Genomic DNA, 19,430 nt, shown 5'->3' with positions numbered 1-19,430 from the left:
CGGGGAAGCGGCCGCCGGGCGCGCGCGGTCGGGCGCGCGGGCCTTGCAGGGCGGGAGGGGCCGTCGGCCGCCAACGCCCGGCGGCGGGGTGCGGGCTGCCCGGGAGACTCCTTTGGCCGTTGTGCTATTTTCGCATTTGCGTATACGCCTCCCGCCTGCCAGGGCGTCTAGAAACAACTGTGTATCGAAGTGTCGCTGCCACCAAAGAGAAACCAAAGTGAACAGCTGTGTGATATATTAAGCTCGCGGCGCCAGCCGCTGGAGTTGTAGACAAATGAACCAAGACTTAAAAAAAATTAAATAAAAATAGCGCGTGACATCAGCTTATACACGGGTGCATATAAATATGCTAGTTGGATAACTAAGTCCTTTGGGACTGGGGCGGGGGTGGGGAGACAGAGAACACTTAGCAGAGAGGGTACTTACTAAAGATTTAAGGTTTTTTTGGGTGCAAAAGGATTCTGAAATCCATGCATTTTTTTCATGATACACATTTCCCACGAACTTCTTGCAATCCTCTCGTACTTTGTGCCTTCAAGTATAGGTGAGACTTAGATTTAAAATGGAGGAAAATATGCGAGGCACAAGGAGCATACTTATCAAGAGGCCAGCAGCAAAGTGGAAGAGGTCTTACATACTAGCCAAGAAAAAGTTTTAAGAATTTAGCCTGCTTCAATGCCAAGCAGGCAATCTGGGCTTTGGGCAGCGGGCAGACGCTGGGCACATACAAACAGAGATTTGCTTCCAACTCCTTTTTTTTTTTTTTTTTTTTTTTTTTTTTTTTGGACAGAGTTATAGACAGTGAGAGACAGAGAAAGGTCTTCCTTCCGTTGGTTCACTCCCCCAAATGGCCGCTATGGCCAGCGCTGCGCCAATCCGAAGCCAGGAGCCAGGCACTTCCTCCTGGTCTCCCATGTGGGTGCAGGGCCCAAGCACTTGGGCCATCCTCCACTGCCCTCCTGGGCCACAGCAGAGAGCTGGACTGGAAGAGGAGCAACCGGGACTAGAATTTGGGGTGCCGGCGCCGCAGGTGGAGGATTAGCCAAGTGAGCCACAGCGCCGGCCAAGATTTGCTTCCAAAAGAGCAGACAGGCTCAGAATGGTTGGGCCAACAATTTTCTGGACCAACTTTGCCTCTTGTTAGACTGTTAGAGTCTACACAAAGGCCAGAACAGATGGGATTAACCTTTTTCTTTTTTTTAAAGATTTATTTTTTATTTATTTGAAAGAGTTACAGAGAGAAGTAGAAACAGAGAGGTCTTCCATCTGCTGGTTCACTCCCCAGATGGTCAAGGGCCAGAGGTGCGTCCATCCAAAGCCAGGAGCTTCTACCAGGTCTCCCACACGGGTGCAGGGGCCCAAGGACTTGAGCCATCTTCTACTGCTTTCCCAGGCCATAGCAGAGAGCTGGATCAGAAGAGGAGCAGCCGGGACTAGAACCGGCGCCTAAATGGGATGCCGGCGCCCCAGGCCAGGGCTTTAACCAGCTGCGCCACAGCGCTGGCCCCGAGATTAGCCTTTTTCTAACAGAAACAGGAAAGAAGGGACAGAGGGCTGTTGTGGCGCAGCGGGTGGAGCCACCGAGCCACCCATATGAGCACCAGTTCAAGTTCACACTGCTCTGCTTCCCATCCAGCTTCTTGGGAAAGCAGCAAAAGATGGCTGAGTGCTGGAGCCCCTGCCCTAGTCCTGGCTTCAGCCTGGCCCAGACCCAGCCCTTGGGGCCTTTGGGGGAGTGAACCAGCAGATGGAAGATCTCTCTCTCTCTCTCTTCCCCTAACTGTAATAAGTCTTAAAAAAAAATCAAGTTACCTAATAAAAAGAAAAGGAGCAGAAGGAAGAAGTGATAGGATTCACAGTTTAGCAGAAAAAGAGATGAAGCAAAGATTCACTCTTTCAAGGAGCTGGCGTTTAAAACTTACCATGTGTTCCATGGACTGGCAAAATCTGTGTCCCCGGCCGGCGCCGCGGCTCACTAGGCTAATCCTCCACCTAGCGGCGCCGGCACACCAGGTTCTAGTCCCGGTTGGGGCGCCGGATTCTGTCCCAGTTGCCCCTCTTCCAGGCCAGCTCTCTGCTGTGGCCAGGGAGTGCAGTGGAGGATGGCCCAAGTGCTTGGGCCCTGCACCCCATGGGAGACCAGGAAAAGCACCTGGCTCCTGGCTCCTGCCATCGGATCAGCGCAGTGCGCCGGCCGCAGCGCGCTGGCCGCGGCGGCCATTGGAGGGTGAACCAACGGCAAAGGAAGACCTTTCTCTCTGTCTCTCTCTCTCATTGTCCACTCTGCCTGTCAAAAAAAAAAAAATCTGTGTCCCCTAAATACATTTCTTTGGCATATTTTGAGATAGCTGTTCAGAGAAACTGCAGACACATGCAAAGTGTGCATCCAGCCACATTCGTAAACAGCAGGTGCAAGCAAAGGGCTTTGCCTGTGGAGCCCTCCTTCTCTGCCTGAGGGGAGATCTAGGCAGGATCATTTCACTGGAGGAAACAAGAGATCTGACACCCTACTCAGAACAAGGTGCCCCTTGTTCTTCTGGGGACTGCTCTGAGCTTACTAGAGACTTGATCTTCACAGTCCAACCCCTCCCCGCCTCAGCCTCCCACAACCAGCAGCACCTCCTCCCAGAAGCTCCACCCTATTCCTTTTGCTCAGAGCATCAAACAAGCCATAGACAGCTGGCCCTTCTTTGAGTCTTATGTTTTGTGAGGCTTTCCTGCATGTGCACATAATAAATGTGCAGGAAGAAATTTTTCCCTGGTACTCTGTCTTATGTCGGCTTATTCCAAGGACTTGGGTCATTGAACCTTTGGAGAGTAGAAGCAATGTTTTAACTCCTCTAAGTGCAACTGCAGGCCCCAAGATGTGAACAAGTGGATCCCAACCAAATGAGTAGGTTTCCATACAGAGGGTGGTCATACACCTCAGACAAATCAGTCTGAGGGGAATGAAAAGTTAAGTCGAGTTTTAGGTGATACGTCACCGGATGGAGAGTTCAGGGGTAGAAAATGTGGAACTAAAACTCAGGCTGGAGGCAGAGCCTGAAACAGCAGAGCAGTGACAGGAAGCATTAGAAAGGCAGCCCAGGGCCAGAGAGCAGAGTGTCCAACACCAGTCAAGTAATGACTCACACACTGCAGAGTCCAGGAAAAGGAGCAGAAAACCAACTGCATCTGCTGTCTCTGGAGGCAATCTCCATTGCTTGCCATGACACTGTTAAGAAAACACACACACACACACACACACACACAAAAGGCCGGCGCCGAGGCTCACTAGGCTAGGCTAATCCTCTGCCTTGCGGCGGCGGCACACCAGGTTCTAGTCCCGGTCGGGGCGCCGCATTCTGTCCCGGTTGCCCCTCTTCCAGGCCAGTTCTCTGCTGTGGCCAGGGAGTGCAGTGGAGGATGGCCCAGGTGCTTGGGCCCTGCACCCCATGGGAGACCAGGATAAGTACCTGGCTCCTGCCATTGGATCAGCGCAGTGCGCTGGCCGCAGCACACTGGCCGCGGCGGCCATTGGAGGGTGAACCAACGGCAAAGGAAGACCTTTCTCTCTGTCTCTCTCTCTCTCTCACTGTCCACTCTGTCTGTCAAAAAAAGAAAGAAAGAAAGAAAGAAAGAAAGAAAGAAAGAAAGAAAGAAAGAAAGAAAGAAAGAAAGAAAGAAAGAAAGAAAGAAAGAAAGAAAGAAAGAAAGAAAGAAAGAAAGAAAAACACGCCGGCCTGCTGCTGCCGTTGGCCTGCATTCCAGAGTTCTGTGGTGTCACTCTGCCCGTCACCGAGCCTTCTTCAGGCTTTTCTCGGGGCGAACTTCTTTCGAAAGGCAGAGTTCAGAGATAGAGATCTCTCATCCATTGGTTCACTCCCAAAATGCCTGCCAGGGCTGTGTTAGCCTGAAACCAGGAGACAGAAACTCCATCTGGGTCTCCCATGTGGGTAGCAGGGACCCAAGTACTTGAGCCATCACCTGCTGCCTCCCAGGGTGGGCAACAGCAGGAAACTGAAATCGGGAGCAAAGCCAGAACTTGAACCCAAGCGCTCTGATATGGAAAACGTGTCCCAAGCAGCATCTTCACTATAGCACCACTCACTCCCCCTAGCTGCGTTGCTCTTGACTCCCACTCCTATTCCAAGGATGGAGATACATACTTAGAGGGTCTTTATAGTCTTTGGGAAATAACCCTGCCAGTATATACAAGATTGCCAGCTAGGATGGGTGCTTAGCCCAGCGGTTAAGATGCCAGCTGAGACACCAACACCGCACATTGAAGCCCCTGGGTTCAGTAACTGACTCTAGCTCCTAACTTCAATAACCTGCTGGTACAGACCCTGGGAGGCAGTGACAATAGCTCAAGTCATTGATTCCTGCCAACTATGTATGAGACCTGGGGTAAGTTTCCAGCTCCTGGCTTCAGCCACTCATCCACACAGGCACAGAAGGCAGTTGCAGAATGACCCAGAGGATGGAGAACTCGCTCTCTCTCTCTCTCTCTCTCCTTCTCTTTGCTTCTCAAATAATTTACAAATATATTAATGACAACTGGTTAATCTTAATAGCATGATGAGAAATAAACAAGACTGCAGAATTATGAGTTTCCCAATATTTATGAGACCATGTAAAATTATAGAAGTTCAAACAAGAAAAAAAGAAATAAAATGATAGTTCAAATTCCCTCCATCTTTCCAAATATCTGAACTATGAACAGTATTATTTAAGGAGCAAAATGGCAGCAAATGGTGACCAGAAATATAGGCTTTTTGTTTCTGTTCTGGAAATGCGGTCAACTAGCTTTTGATTTTGACAAGTTACAGAACGCAGAACCCTTCGCAGAACAATTGCTACATCCTACGTCACGTAACCCAAAAAATAATAAACGAGGTTGAAATCAAAGTGAAGGCAGTTTGATTTGGGTGCAAAATAGATTTACAATAGGGAAATGGTCTGCGATGGGCAGAACAAGCCTAGCAGGAGCGGTGCGTCCATCTGAGCGTTCCTGGGGAAGATAAAGGACGGGAGTAAGGCCAGGGCAAACCAGGGTGGGCATGAGTTGAGTAACCCCACTGGAATGTCCAGGTCAGAGGCAAATGGCTCAGTCTGCTATTTCTTGACCCTTGTAAGATATTGTTAGGTTCTGGAAAACTGTTCCTTCTGGCAGCCTGCGTTCCCAAAGTAATGTCTATGTGGCAATCTCCTTCCTGTCAGAAAAAGCTGTAAGGCTCAGAAAAGAATTTTTGCTCTTTTTTGACCACTTTGAAGCTATTTCTTCTTTGAAAAGAAATCGCGTCAGTAACTACTGCCCAGACTTCACATCCGTTGTTACTGCTTCCAATATACTTAAAAATGGAATGTTATCTAAAAAGGTAAAATTGCATTTTTTAAAGATTTATTTTATTTGCTTGAAAGACAGAGTTACAGAGAGAGGTAGAGACAGAGAGAAAGAGAGGTCTTCCATCTGCTGATTCATTCCCCAAAACGGCCACAATGGCTGGAGCCTGGCTAATCCGAGGCTGGAGCTGAGCTTATAGGAAGCCAGGAGCCAGGAGCTTCCCCCAGGTCTCTCCTGCGGGTGCAGGGCCCCAAGGATTTGGGCCATCTTCCACTGCTTTCTGAGGGGCATTAGCAGGGAGCTGGATCAGATGTGGAGCAGCTGGGAATTGAACTGGCATCCATATGGGATGCTGGTGCTGCAAGACAGCGGCTTAACCAGCTACACCACAGTGACGGCCCCTGGGTTTCAATTTGAATTGCATTGGATGGTGGCTGGCCTGGGCCCCTGCACCGTGGGAAATCTGAAAGAAGCCCCTGGCTCCTGAATGGATAGGTTAATTTTGCATCTTTTCAGTATGGATTCTTCCCATGTAAGAACATAACATATTGCTCTTTTTTTTGGGGGGGGGTCTACCCTGACTTTTACTTTTTTAAATTTTTTTAATTGGTTTTATTTTATTTGGATGGAAAAAAAGACACAGCAAGAGACAGAACTCTCCTCCACTAATTTACCCTCCAAATGACCAAAACAGTGAACACTGGGCCAGTCTGAAGCCAGGAGCCCAGAAACCAATCCAGGTCTCCCACACGGGTGGCAATGATCCAAGTATCTGAACCACCACGTGCTGCTGCCCAAGTTGCTCAGTCGCAGGGAACTGTAATGAGGAGCGGAGGCAGGACTTCACCCAGGCGCTCCAATACGGGAGGTGAGCGTCCAAGCAGTATCTCACCTGCTGCCCCAAATGCCTGCTCCAACCGGGGCATCCTTTGATGTTTTATCACTTTCTCCTTAAAGCTCTTCTATCTTTGACTAGCTTTTTTAAGGTGCTTTATAACTTTTACTACTATTTTAAATTGCATAATTTTTCTATTTTCTTTTCATTTGGTTATTGATGACATGGAACTATTACTGATTTTTGTATTTTGATCTTACAGCCAACAATACTGCTGCATTTTGTATATTCTATTCACTTTTCAGTAGATTATCTTAGATTTTCTATGTGGAGAATAATGTCATTTGCAAAAACGTATCTCTTTCTCTCTTATACTTTTTTTGTTTTTTTTTTTTTAAGACTTATTTATTTATTTGAAAGACAGTTACAGAAATAGAGGAGGATACAGAGAGAGAGAGGTCTTCCATTCAAAGCCAAGAGCCAGGAGCTTCTTCTGGGTCTCCCATGTGGGTGCAGGGGCCCAGGCCAGCCACCATCCAATGCAATTCAAATTGAAACCCAGGGGCCGTCACTGTGGTGTAGCTGGTTAAGCCGCTGTCTTGCAGCGCCAGCATCCCATATGGGTGCCAGTTCAATTCCCAGCTGCTCCACATCCGATCCAGCAGCCTGGAAGTCTAGCCTGGTCTCCCACATAGGTGCAGGGGCCCAAGCACCCGGGCCATCTTCTACTGCTTTTCCAGGCACATTAGTAGGGAGCTGAGTTGGGAATGGAGCAGCCAGAACTTGAACTGGTGTCCTTATGGGATGTCAGCGCTGCAGACCATGGCTTTAACCCACTGCACCCAGTGCTGACCCCTATAACACTTCTTATTTCATCTTTTTGAGAGCCAATGAAACAAAAATCACCTGATGGAATAGCAGCAAAAATACTGAGCAAACTGCTGGTTCACTCCCCAAACTGCCGTAACAGCTGGAGCTTGGCGAGGCTGAAGCCAGGAGCCAGGAACTCCATCCTGGTCTCTCAAGTGGTTGACAGGGACTCAAGTACGTGAGCTATCATCCACTGTTTCTCAGGCACAGTAGCAGGAAGCTTGGTTGGAAACAGAATAGCAGAGACTCAAACCAGTGCTCCAGTATGGGATGTGGGCATCCCAGGCAGAATCTTAACTGCTGAGCCAATTGCCCACCCTTGCTTCTTCATTTCCGGTACAAATGATCTCTGCCTTAGGAGTGTAATAAAACCTGTGTGCTCCATTTCCCTGTTATCTACTATCAGTTTGTATTACAGACTGAAATTATGAAACCCTCAAAAGGAAAAGAGTCTATTGAAAACTCTTCCCTACAATAACTTGTTATGAGGGTTCTTAGAATTCCAGGAAACTACTTACCCTTACTGTTTTCCTATAAAGGATACAGATGAGCAGCCAGATGAAGAGATGGACAGGGCAGAGCATGGGGCGGGGGTGGGGGCCTCAGAGCTCCCTCATCCTTGCTGCACCCACCACTCTCTCAGCACCTCCATGTGTTCAGCAACCAGGAAGCTCACCAAATTGCCTTGTCCAGGAGATATTTTAGAACTTGACCTCCAACTCCTCCCCTTTCCTGAGGTGGGCGGGTGTTAGTGAACACAGGGGTCTGTTCCCTTGGGGTGTCACCAAATGATCAGCTTCAAGCCGGTGCTGCTCAGAGGAAAGTTTTATTTACTTGTGAGTCTAAAGCAAGAGAGTGGGAAGATAGGGTTCCCTATAGAAACTACAGAAACTGCCTTCTCAAGGAGCAGATTGCTAGGACGCTTATAACAAGTTGGGGGAGTGTCCAGGATGTAGGGAAAGGGGCGCTGGGGGGCCCTGGCTGCTCAACACAGCCATCTTCACATGCTGTGTGTTTCAAACTCAGGCTCAGACTGGTTCCTGCAGCTTTCCTCGGGTGCCTAGTGCCCTGGACCCCTCTGAGTACAAGGCTGCCAGATAAGCTTTCCTGGAACATTCTCCTAAAAACAAGCTCAAGCCAGAAAGGATGATCCTGTTCCAATGCTCTGCCCTCTGCCCCCTTGCTAAATCCTACACTCTTTGTTACAGGCTAAAGGTTCCAACCCTCTAATTCTCTAATCACGTGGTCTTCCTGGGGACCGACCCCTTCTTGAGCTAAGTAGGGGCCCCAGCCCAAGTCACGCCATCAGCACAAACTCAAGTGTGATCCAGAGAGACTCACAGAGAATAACTAAACACACTCTTGTCACTTGAGAATTTCCAAAGGTTTTGGCAGCTCTGTGATGGGAACCAAAGACAAACACGAACTATATTTTCAATAATACATAATGTATTATTCTGTGGTAGTCTAGGTATCCTAGTGTTACATCTGTCACTTGTATTTTTGCCCAACAGGGTGCCAGAGAATCATCCAGGCTGGCAAAGACCTACCCCCCGTTTTGCCTGTGCTATGGCATTGCATACATAGTCTGAGTGTATGTTTTGTTAACCATTCTTCTACTTATGGATAATCTCAATGTGTCCCATTTCCCCTTTAAGGACATGGCATGGACATGTTCGTACATGTTCTCCTGTGCACAGTGTTGGTCATCTTCAGAAGCAGACATCAGTATCTGGAACTGCTGAGTCACAGTACACGTGTGTTTATATTAGTCAACACTGCCGAAGGGCCAGCAGAGTCTGTTCTCCCACACCCATATCATCACATCACATCCATTTGCTTTCTTTTTGCTAATAGCTGAAATTACCTCAGTGTTAGACATATAATCAGTTTTCTTACTAATTGGTGAGGTTCACCCTTCAGTGCTTTTAATTTTTTTTTTTAGTGAGGGGGTGGGGCCGTGTTGTGCTCAGGCCAGCCCCCCACTGGTGGGAAGCCCACTCTCTCTCTCTTTTTTTTTTTTTTTTTTTTGACAGGCAGAGTGGACAGTGAGAGAGAGAGAGAGAGAGACAATGGCCGCCACGGCTGGTGCGCTGCTGCCGGCGCACCGCGCTGATCCGAAGCCAGGAGCCAGGTGCTTACCCTGGTCTCCCATGGGGTGCAGGGCCCAAGCACTTGGGCCATCCTCCACTGCACTCCTGGGCCACAGCAGAGAGCTGGCCTGGAAGAGGAGAAACCGGGACAGAATCCGGCGCCCCGACCGGGACTAGAACCTGGTATGCTGGCGCCGCAAGGCGGAGGATTAGCCTAGTGAGCCGCGGCGCCGGCCCCAAAATATTCTCTTCTAATATGTCATTTGTCTTTTAACTTTGCGTAAACCATACGCAACCATATTCAAATGTGGCACTCGTTCAGCTGTGCTTATGATAACTTTGGTTGTAGAGAACTTTCACATGTGTTCAGATTTTTCAATCTTGGTGGAGTCAAACTTAACAATCTATTGCTTTCTGGCCGGCGCTGAGGTTCACTAGGCTAATCCTCCGCCTTGCGGCACCTGCATACCAGGTATTAGTCCCCGTCGGGGCGCCGGATTCTGTCCCGGTTGCCCCTCTTCCAGGCTAGCTCTCTGCTATGGCCCGTGAGGGCAGTGGAGGATGGCCCAAGTGCTTGGACCCTGTACCCACATGGGAGACCAGGAGGAAGCACCTGGCTCCTGGCTTCAGATAAGCGTGGTGCGCCGGCTGCAGCGCGCGGGCCACAGCGGTCATTGGAGGGTGAACCAACAGCAAAAGGAAGAGCTTTCTCTCTGTCTCTCTCTCTCACTGTCCACTCTGCCTGTCAAAAAAAAAAAAAAAAAATCTATTGCTTTCTGCCTTTTGCCCTTGGGATCTGGCTTAGAAAAGCTTCCAATATCCCAGCTATGAAGATATCCTCCCATGTTTTCTTCTGATATATTTAGGCATTTTGTTCCTTTATTTGCTTATTTGTTTACTTGACCTATGAGTCTTTAATCACTCCTGAATTAATTTTTGTGAATGGGGTGATAAAACATATCATTTTTTATTCAAATGATCAATTGCCTAACATCATTTACTGAATTCTTAGTACTTTCTCACTGACAGGGGGTGCCATGTGGATTGTAGATAGATATCACCAAATGTGAGTGAACTCGGACATCTGCAGGAATAACCCACGCTAAGAAAGGTGTTCACACAAGCTGCTGGAATCAGGCCAACAGCCCATTATCATCTAAGTGAACGGGATGGATCCTTAAAATGAAACTTGTTCCTTAGTTATTTTAGAGCTAGACTGGGATCTGTTTATGTACAGGAAGTATATAAAAAGGGCATTAGATAGTAAGAATTTGATCATGACTGTCTGGTAACTTGATACAAAGGAGTATGGAAAGTAATATTTCAGGTACTCAAGTATCTACCTATCTTTCGTTTAAAAATATTTTTATTTATTCTTTATTTGAAAGTCAAAGCTACAGAAAGCAAGGAAGAGAGAGAGAGAGAGAGAGAGAAAGAGAGATAGAATATTTTCCATCCTCTGGTTCACTCCCAGATGGTCTGAACAGTTGGGGCTGGGCCAGGCCAAAGCCAGGAGTCAGGAGCTTCATCCAGGTCACACATAGGTGGCAAGAGCTCAAGTACTTGAGCCATATTCCACTGCTTTTCCCAGGCGCATTATTAGGGAGCTGGATCAGAAGTGGAGCAGGTGAGACATGAACCAGTGCCCATATAGAATACCAGCCTTGCAGACAGCATTACTTGCTATGCCACAACAGCAGCCCCTCCATAACTATCTTTCTGAAGTGAGAAACTGGGTTTGACTGTACAGTTTAAACAGATCAATCCAATAGAAATGTTTTAATTTCTAATTCTGTGGTTCTATCTCCAGGACTTGCATAGTGCTTAGTACACAGGAGGTACTCAGTACCTTTGCTCAACGGATGGCCAAACCATCGTTGTTTTGTTAGGATAAAAATTTTAATGCTAGAAATAAAAAAAATTAAAAAAAAAACAAAGGAAAAACATTTAAAAATTAAATAATATACATGGCAAGTATTGTGGTATAGTGGGCTACCACTTGGGACACCTGGATCCCATGTGGGAGTGTCTCGATGGAGTCCTATCTTTGCTTCTAATGCAGTTTCCTGCTAAAGCGCACCCTGGGAGGCAGCAGTGATGGCTCAGGTAGTCGGATTCCTGCCACCCACATGGGAGATCCCGTTTGAGCCCTGACTCCAGGCTTCAACCTGTCCAGGTTGTTATGGCCACTGGGCAAGTGTCTCAATGGATGGAAGCACTCTCTCTTTCTCTGCCGTTCAAATAATAAGTAAGTTTTAAACAAATCTTAAATGCTATGAATCACAGTCATTTTTTTCCCCATAGTTTTACTCTGTAAATGATTTCTTTTTGCAGAAGAATAGAGACCTACTTAAATTAGATTGCAAACATCTTATTTATTCACTCATTTGAAAACGAAAATGTGTTAAGTGCCTATTAATCAATGATGCTAATAACACCGTTTAAGAAGAAGGAAAACAAGACCACAGTTGCTGTATTTAATCACAATGGAAGGCGGAAAAGATGAAGCAGAAAACATAGCAGCTGCTCCTTTCAGCTGTATGTTGAAAAAGTTGGGAAAACCTAGCTGTACTTGGAAATGCGAGAAGACTAGCAATCATTAACTGGACAGGTCCACAGATGTCCAGGCTCTCCCCATCCAGCCAAGGTAATAAGTACAAGGTAAAAATCCCAGGCCTTCCCAGAAGATTAAGGAACCCACAGATGGGTGAACCAAGAACTACTGGACATTCTGGTACTTTCCAATTTTTTGCTGTTTTCAATAATGTGATAAACTTCCCCATACAAAAATCCTTGTATAAATCTTTACTTAGGTTAAACTACACATGGATTTCCTTGGTCAAAGGTCCAGAGTATCTTGGGGTTTTGCCAAAATGCTTTCCAGAAAGGCTATTCTATTTATGGTCTCAGAATTGATAGAAGAGAATACTTGTTTGCCTTATACCCTTGGCTAGAACAAATTTGGAAAGCCATGGGTTTGTAGGTCTCTATTAAAATTAAAACAAAATGTTACCCATAGGCATGGGTTTGAAAATTGTTTTGCACAAAAATAAACTTATCTTTAAATGGCATCTTCCACTTTTATTTTTGGTAAAATTTATTTTATTTATTTGAGAGAGAAAGAAAAAAAAATTCCCATCCATTGGTTCATGATGCCTACAATAGCTGGGGCCAGGCCAAGTTGAAGCTGGGAGCAAGCAACTCAATCCACGTCTCCCACATGGGTAGCAGGGACCCACTGCCTCGAAGGGTGTGCATTAGCAGGAAGCTGGAATCAGGGGCGGAGCCAGGACCCAAACAGAGGCACTCAACCATGGGACATGGTAGTTAACTGCTATGCCGAATGCCCATCCTCCCTCATATGTGTAAAACTCTTTTTTAATTTTCATTTGAGAATAATTTTAATCAGTTGGACAGACCTGCACGTTACCTTTATAGAAATAAAGGAATTCACTTTACATTTGTTGCAGTGACCACTGGGTCCTTGTTTTTTACTGTATTGATACTCCTGAGCTGGAGTGGCAATGCTCGTCACCGCTTTACCTTTGAGAGGTGTGAGAGAAGGAAAGAGAGGCGGTGGGAAAAGCAAAGCGAAGCGTGTCAGATGAGAGCAGAAGGTGAACGAGCAAAACTGAGAAGGGAGAGTGATGGCACTGCAAGAGGGCCCAGACTCTGGCACAAGGGCTCTGCCCGCACTTGCCCATTTTCCTGTAGGGTTGGCCCAGTCCCATGTTTTCTGTCCAAATGTTCGGCAACTGCAGCTTCCGTTGTCATCAAGGAGGAAATGAGAGAGCAAGCATGATCACAGGCTGAGGGGTAATGACTGGGCCCAAAGAAGAAGTCAGCCCGAGCCGCTCTGCTTTGAAAGGGAAACCCCGTGTGTTGCAACTCGCTCGGTTACACTGCCCAGACCTTCAGACGTTAGTCATGGGTCCTTCTCAACAGTTCCCTGCCTAGTTCTCTAACCTTCACCGTGGGTTCCACACAGGGGGGCCCTGTCCGAATCTGAAAATGCACTCACATTCTACTAAGCAGCATTTCTGAATGTTAGCATGTGTGTGAACTGACTACATGTTTTCTAGCTTTTCTTCTTCTCAGGGTCTTTCCTACTTAAGGGAATTCACAGAGTGTAATGTTAAGTATCGTTAAAACAAAACAAATCATGGGGGCCGGCGCTGTGGCGCAGCGGGTTAAAGCCCTGGCATGAAGTGTGGGCATCCCATATGGGCGCCAGTTTGAGACCTGGCTGCTCCACTTCTGATCCAGCTCTCTGCTATGGCCTGGAAAAGCAGTAGTAGATGGCCCAAGTCCTTGGGCCCCTGCACCTGCATGGGAGACCTGGAAGAAGCTCTTGGCTCCTGGCTTCAGATCCGCCCAGCTCCAGCCGTTGTAGCCAATTGGGGAGTGAACCATCGGATGGAAGACTTCTCTCTCTCTCTCTCACTTTCAAATAAAATAAATAAATCTTTTTTTTTTTTTTTTGACAGGCAGAGTGGACAGTGAGAGAGAGACAGAGAGAAAGGTCTTCCTTTGCCGTTGGTTCACCCTCCAATGGCTGCCGCGGCCGGCGCGCTGCGGCCGGCGCAGCGCGCTGATCCGATGGCAGGAGCCAGGAGCCAGGTGCTTTTCCTGGTCTCCCATGGGGTGCAGGGCCCAAGCACCTGGGCCATCCTCCACTGCACTCCCTGGCCACAGCAGAGGGCTGGCCTGGAAGAGGGGCAACCGGGACAGAATCCGGCGCCCCAACCGGGACTAGAACCCGGTGTCCCAGCGCCGCTAGGCGGAGGATTAGCCTAGTGAGCCGCGGCGCCGGCCAAAATAAATAAATCTTAAAAAATAAAATACAATAAAGGGTCTGGGCTGGGCACCTCTGCTGGGGCCAACAGACCAAACCGGTGTAGAGTTTAGTCGCAGCAGCTCAGCCCTGGTTGGTTGAAGGAGACTCTGCAACTGGCTCAGCTGTAGTCGAGTCAGGGGTTTTCCATGCCTCCCTTCAGTTTTCCTAGAAATGCTGTCTGATCACATTGCTGGCTAAAATTCTCAGAACCTGCTCGGGCTCCGGGAGCTGCTCAGTTCCTGAACTGTTTTCGTTTTTATTTGCTTTGGCCAAATAAACTCCACTAGATGTAACTGGTCTATGGAATTTTCCTTTCCACAAGTCGGAGGAGCAGCTTTGGGTATAAAATGTCCAAAGAGGAAGTTTCTTGAAAATAGGTTTAGATGTAGAAAGCAGTGGCTCCACCTAACGACCAGAAAATGACACAATCTGAGGTTTTGTTTTTGAGCCGAGCAGCTCACGTCTCTTGACAAATCTTGAAAAGACAGAACGTTTCTTATCATTCACCACCTTACTTAAAACTATCCTCAGCACACCTCAGTTACTTAAAGACAAATATCCAAATACACCCTAGAAAAATATGAACAAAAATGCATAATTACAAAAGTAGCTTGCACTTTGTTCCTAAAGTAAACTAGAGTCTTTACCATAGTTACAAATAAATAGATGGATAAATATTGGTTACAAAGAAGAAAACAAAAAGTAAATTAGAGCATAGACCAGAACTGTGCCCAGTAAAAATGAAAACAGCAAGTAAAAATGAAAACGTTAAGAAGTGTGACTGTGCTCCTACTGCCCGCTAGGGAGAAGGCCTCTCCCTCCTCCCGCAGTGGGCAGTTAGGTCCCCTCGCCCCTGAAGCCCCAGGGGAGGGCTGCCCCTACAAGGGGAGGCTGCCACCTCCCTGCCTCTCTGGAGAGCTGGCAATAGTGTTAGCTTCGCACACCCTGCTGGATTGTCACGGAAGTGAGGAAAGCTACTCACAGCCAACCTACGTGGAGGACCTTGTCCCCGAGCAGCCGGCCGGGTCGCACAGCGCGTGGCCCTCCTTAGAGGAAGACAAAGGAAGGCTTCAATGAGCATCAGGGCATCCCTGACTGCTCAGTATCAACTCCAGGGGAACCGAGTCAGAGAGACTCCTTTCCATCGAACCCAGTGGCTCGTGTTCCCTCCCTCCCAAGAAAGAGTCTAATGAGGTGTCAGGGTGCCTTCCATAGCTTCTGGTTCTCAGATCCAAAGCAAAGGAGGACAAATACAATATCACACACACACACACACACACACACACACGGAACTCTCACTCCCTTCGGTGATTCTCTCCAGAAGAGGCTTTAATGGTTCTGAGGGTGGGTTCAATGGTGTTCTAGTCCTGACAGGTTTCCTCATCTGTAAAATGGGCTAATCATAAGGCTGTTGCTTTTGAAATTTGATGACTGTTTACGGCCCTTGTCTATGCTCTTGAGAAACAGTGGCTTTTTTCCTACTTACTACATGATGAACTTTACTTTGTGGAGGGTTAAGTTTGTGATTAGAAGTAAACTGAAAGTATGTCATTGTTAAAATTACAAGGAAAATAAGAAAGAAAAGAGAAAGCAGGATGGGAGCAAGGGTGGAAACTGGCATTATGCTCTTTAAACTGCATTTATGAAATACATCGAATCTGTTTTATATAAAATTTTTATAAAATAATACTTTTTTTTTGACAGGCAGAGTGGATAGTGAGAGAGACAGAGAGAAAGGTCTTCCTTTTGCCGTTGGTTCACCCTCCAATGGCCTCCACGGCTGGTGCGCTGTGGCCGGCGCACCACGCTGATCCGAAGCCAGGAGCCAGGTGCTTCTCCTGGTCTCCCATGGGGTGCAGGGCCCAAGCACTTGGGCCATCCTCCACTGCACTCCCTGGCCATAGCAGAGAGCTGACCTGGAAGAGGGGCAACTGGGACAGAATCTGGCGCCCCAACCAGGACTAGAACCCGGTGTACCAGCGCCGCAAGGCAGAGGATTAGCCCATTGAGCCGCGGGCAGGCCCCCAATACCATTTTAATGATAATAGCATGGAATTCTCCCTTTAAGATTTTTAAAAATATTTTAATTATTTATTTGAAGTGGAAAGAGAGAGAGACAGAGAGAAATCTTCTATGTACGGGTTCACTCCCCAAATGGCCAGGAACGGCTGATAGTGGGCCAGGCCAAGGCCAGGAGCCCAGAATTTCATCCAGATCTCCCACATGGGTGGCAGAGGTCCAAGTGCTTGGGCCATCTTCTGCTGCTTTCCCAGGTGCATTAGCAGGAAGCTGGATCAGAAGCACCAGGATCAAACCAGTGCTCTGATATGGGATGCCAGCATTGTAGGTAGCTGCACCCTCTCACCCACTCCACCCCCCAACCAAGAAATTTTAAGAGCCATAAAAAAGCCTGGTGCTAACGTGGGCCTTTGGCCACGGAGTTAAAGGTAAAAATGCCTGCATTCCATCTCGGAGTGCCTGGGTTCCTCCCCTGGCTCCAGGCCCTGACTCCAGCTTCCAGTCAGTGCAGGCCCTGGGAAGCGGCAGTAATGGCTCAAGTACTTGGCTTCTTGCCACTCACTAGGAGACCTGGATTGAGTTCCCCAGCCCCTGCCATTGCAATTCAGGGAATGAATCGGCTGATGGGAGCGCTCTCTCTCTACCTCTCAAATGAATAAATAACTAAAAATGAATGATGTCTATTTAGGGCAAAAATTTGAAATCCATGCATAATTTTGTCATAATAGGCATTTTTCCTAGACTCTCTGAAGATCCCTCATATATTTTATCACTATATATTCAACAGTAAAAACAAAACAAAAACAAAGCCAACTTCACTTAAGACGTCCTTGAAAAAGCAATCAAAATTTTTACCTTTACTTAGCCTTGACTGCCAAGTGCACACTCATTACACTCTGTATGAACTGGGAAGCACACACCCTGTGTGTACTGCTGCACCCTGAGTTACGTACGTTATCATCTCTAGGAAAATCCCTCTTATGACTGAGTTGTGGGCTGGGGTAAAGTGCATCTCATGAACCACTTTTACTTGAAAAACAACAATAAACTACAGATAAGAGCCAAGAATCAAAGGCCCAGTTGTGAGAATTATCAGCTTGGAGATGATCATTAAAGTCAACATTCAATACGTGCCCCACATTCTGTGCCCACTAGGCACAGACAAGTCTTCTGCTCCCGTGGAGCTACTCAGAGGCTAAAGCAAGAGCCAGAGGCTGGGAGGAGAAAGATCAATTGAGGAAATATCTTAATTAAAGAAACATTTTTGCAAACCACAGTGGTTATGGGTATATCCCAAAATGCAGGAACAATCCTATTATAAGTGTAATGGCTTTATTCAGGAAAATGACATTCTACTTCTACCAATAAAGACATTTTTCCTTTTACAGAATCCTTGCTTACCCAGAGGGCTTTGAACCTCAGAGCATTCAGAATAAATTGGCCAGTGGCACTACCCACAGATATTCCCGACTCCAAACACGTGGTTGATTTTATGAGGATGATGATTGACTTGTCCTTCCTGTGTCATACACATTGCTGCATTCATTCTCTGAGATTTAGGTTTCCATTACAAATATGAGCCTTATGCTTTCAAAAGCTATGTTCTTAATAAACTCAGTCTGAATTTTTCTTCCCCAAAGATATTCGCTCCAACCAGCATTTAAACAAGGCTCTGGGCTTCCTGCCTCCCGTCTGGGACTGTGTGTTCACTCTCCTGGTCTGTCCGCTGTGAATCAGCACTCTGTCTAGCACAGGGCTGTTGAAGACAAGCCTCCTTTTCAGAGGCTGGTGGGCGGTAAACTCCACTCCTTCAACCTTGTGTGCGATGGAGAAGTCTTCACATTAGAAGACAAGCAAGGTTCTCAGAATAGCACCCATTTTTTAAAATCTTTAATAAAAATATGATTTCAGAAATACGGGATCAGATTTTTAAACAAAATTTTAGGACAAATTTAAATAAAGTGCAATAACTAAGAATAACCAAATGTTCTGCATTAGACACAGTTATTTTATTTGAGAGAGAGAGAGAGATTTTTTACCTACTGGTTCATTCTCCAAATGCCAGCAGAGCTGGGACTGGGCCAGGCCAAAGCCAGGAGCCTGGAACTCTGTCTGGGTCTCCCATATGGGTGGCAAGACCCAAGTACTTGAGCCATCATCTGGTCTCCCAGGGTGTGCATTAGCAGGAAGCTGGAGTTGGGAGTGAAGCCAGGACTCAAATCCAAGCACTCTGAGATGGCATGTAGGCACCCCAAATGGCATCTTAAGGCCTGTGCCAAACACCCCAACTTGATCCTATTCACACTTTTTGCCTTAAATGCTAGTTTGTTTTATATTTATCTTACTACCTTAGATTTCCTTTTTTCTTCTCTTTGTAGAAAAGTCCCCATATATATATATATATATTTACATATTTGCATATATACACATGTGTGTGGCTAGATTTTGTTTATCTAGAAGTCTTTGTCTTTAAGTAGGTTAATTTAATATGAATTGAATATAAATACAGTTCTGATTACTAATAGCTTTGAATGGGATTATGGCATCTGAGTTTATGTGTGTGTGTTTTACGATGTATTTATTTATTTGAAAGGCAGAGTGACACAGAGAAAGGGAGAGGGAAAGGGAGAGGGAGGGAGGGGGGGAGAGAGAGAGATGGAGAGAGAGAGAGAGAGGGAGAGAGAGAGAATCTTCCCTTTGCAGGTTCACTCCCCAAATGGCTGCAACAGCATGGGCTGAGCCAGCCCAAAGCCAGGAGCCAAGAGTTTCCTCTGGGTCTCCCACATGGGTGCAGGGGCCCAAGCACTTAGACCATCTTCCGCTGCCTTCCCAGGCACTAAGCAGGGAACTGAATTGGAAGCAGAGGAGCTGAGCTTGAGCCAGCACTCAGACATGGATGTGGGCGTCCCAGGCAGCTGCTTAACCTTCTGTGCCACAATGCCTCCCCCCAAAGTTGTGTTTTCTCTCTGCAAACTTCTCTTGGCTTCTCTTTTCCTCCTTTCCACCTTGCTGTTGAAGAAGTGGAAGGGAGACTCTAGAGGTTGCCTTTGTTCACCCAACTGTTTCTACTTCAGAAAAGCCAGGAGCTCCGTGCACAAGTGCGTGTTTGAAGGGGGAGAAACAGCCTAGCCACTCAAGCGCGCCTCCTGCTTCCCCTGCACAAATCCTCGAGTTGGTCAGCAGCTGAGTTCTGACCCCTTATTTGTCACCTGTGTGGTTCAGTCCCAATCACAGGACTGGAAGACAAGGGAGACTGGGAAGGTGATGCCAGAGGACAAGCTCTCGCAGCTGTCTGGGGATAACCGACCTTGCATTTTGACAGCCACAAATTCCTCCTCCTTCCTCCCTCTGCTTTCCTTCTACTGTTATAGCAGCAAGGTTCAGGGGATTCTTTATTTTTTATATATTTTTAAGATGTATTCATTTACTTGAAAGGCAGAGAGAGAGAGA

This window comes from Oryctolagus cuniculus, chromosome 11 (assembly GCF_051225735.1).
Source record: "Oryctolagus cuniculus isolate XC-2025 breed Fujian yellow rabbit chromosome 11, ASM5122573v1, whole genome shotgun sequence".
Taxonomy (NCBI): Eukaryota; Metazoa; Chordata; class Mammalia; order Lagomorpha; family Leporidae; genus Oryctolagus; species Oryctolagus cuniculus.
The sequence above is the reverse complement of the archived record's forward strand: the minus strand, read 5'-3'. Positions refer to the sequence as shown.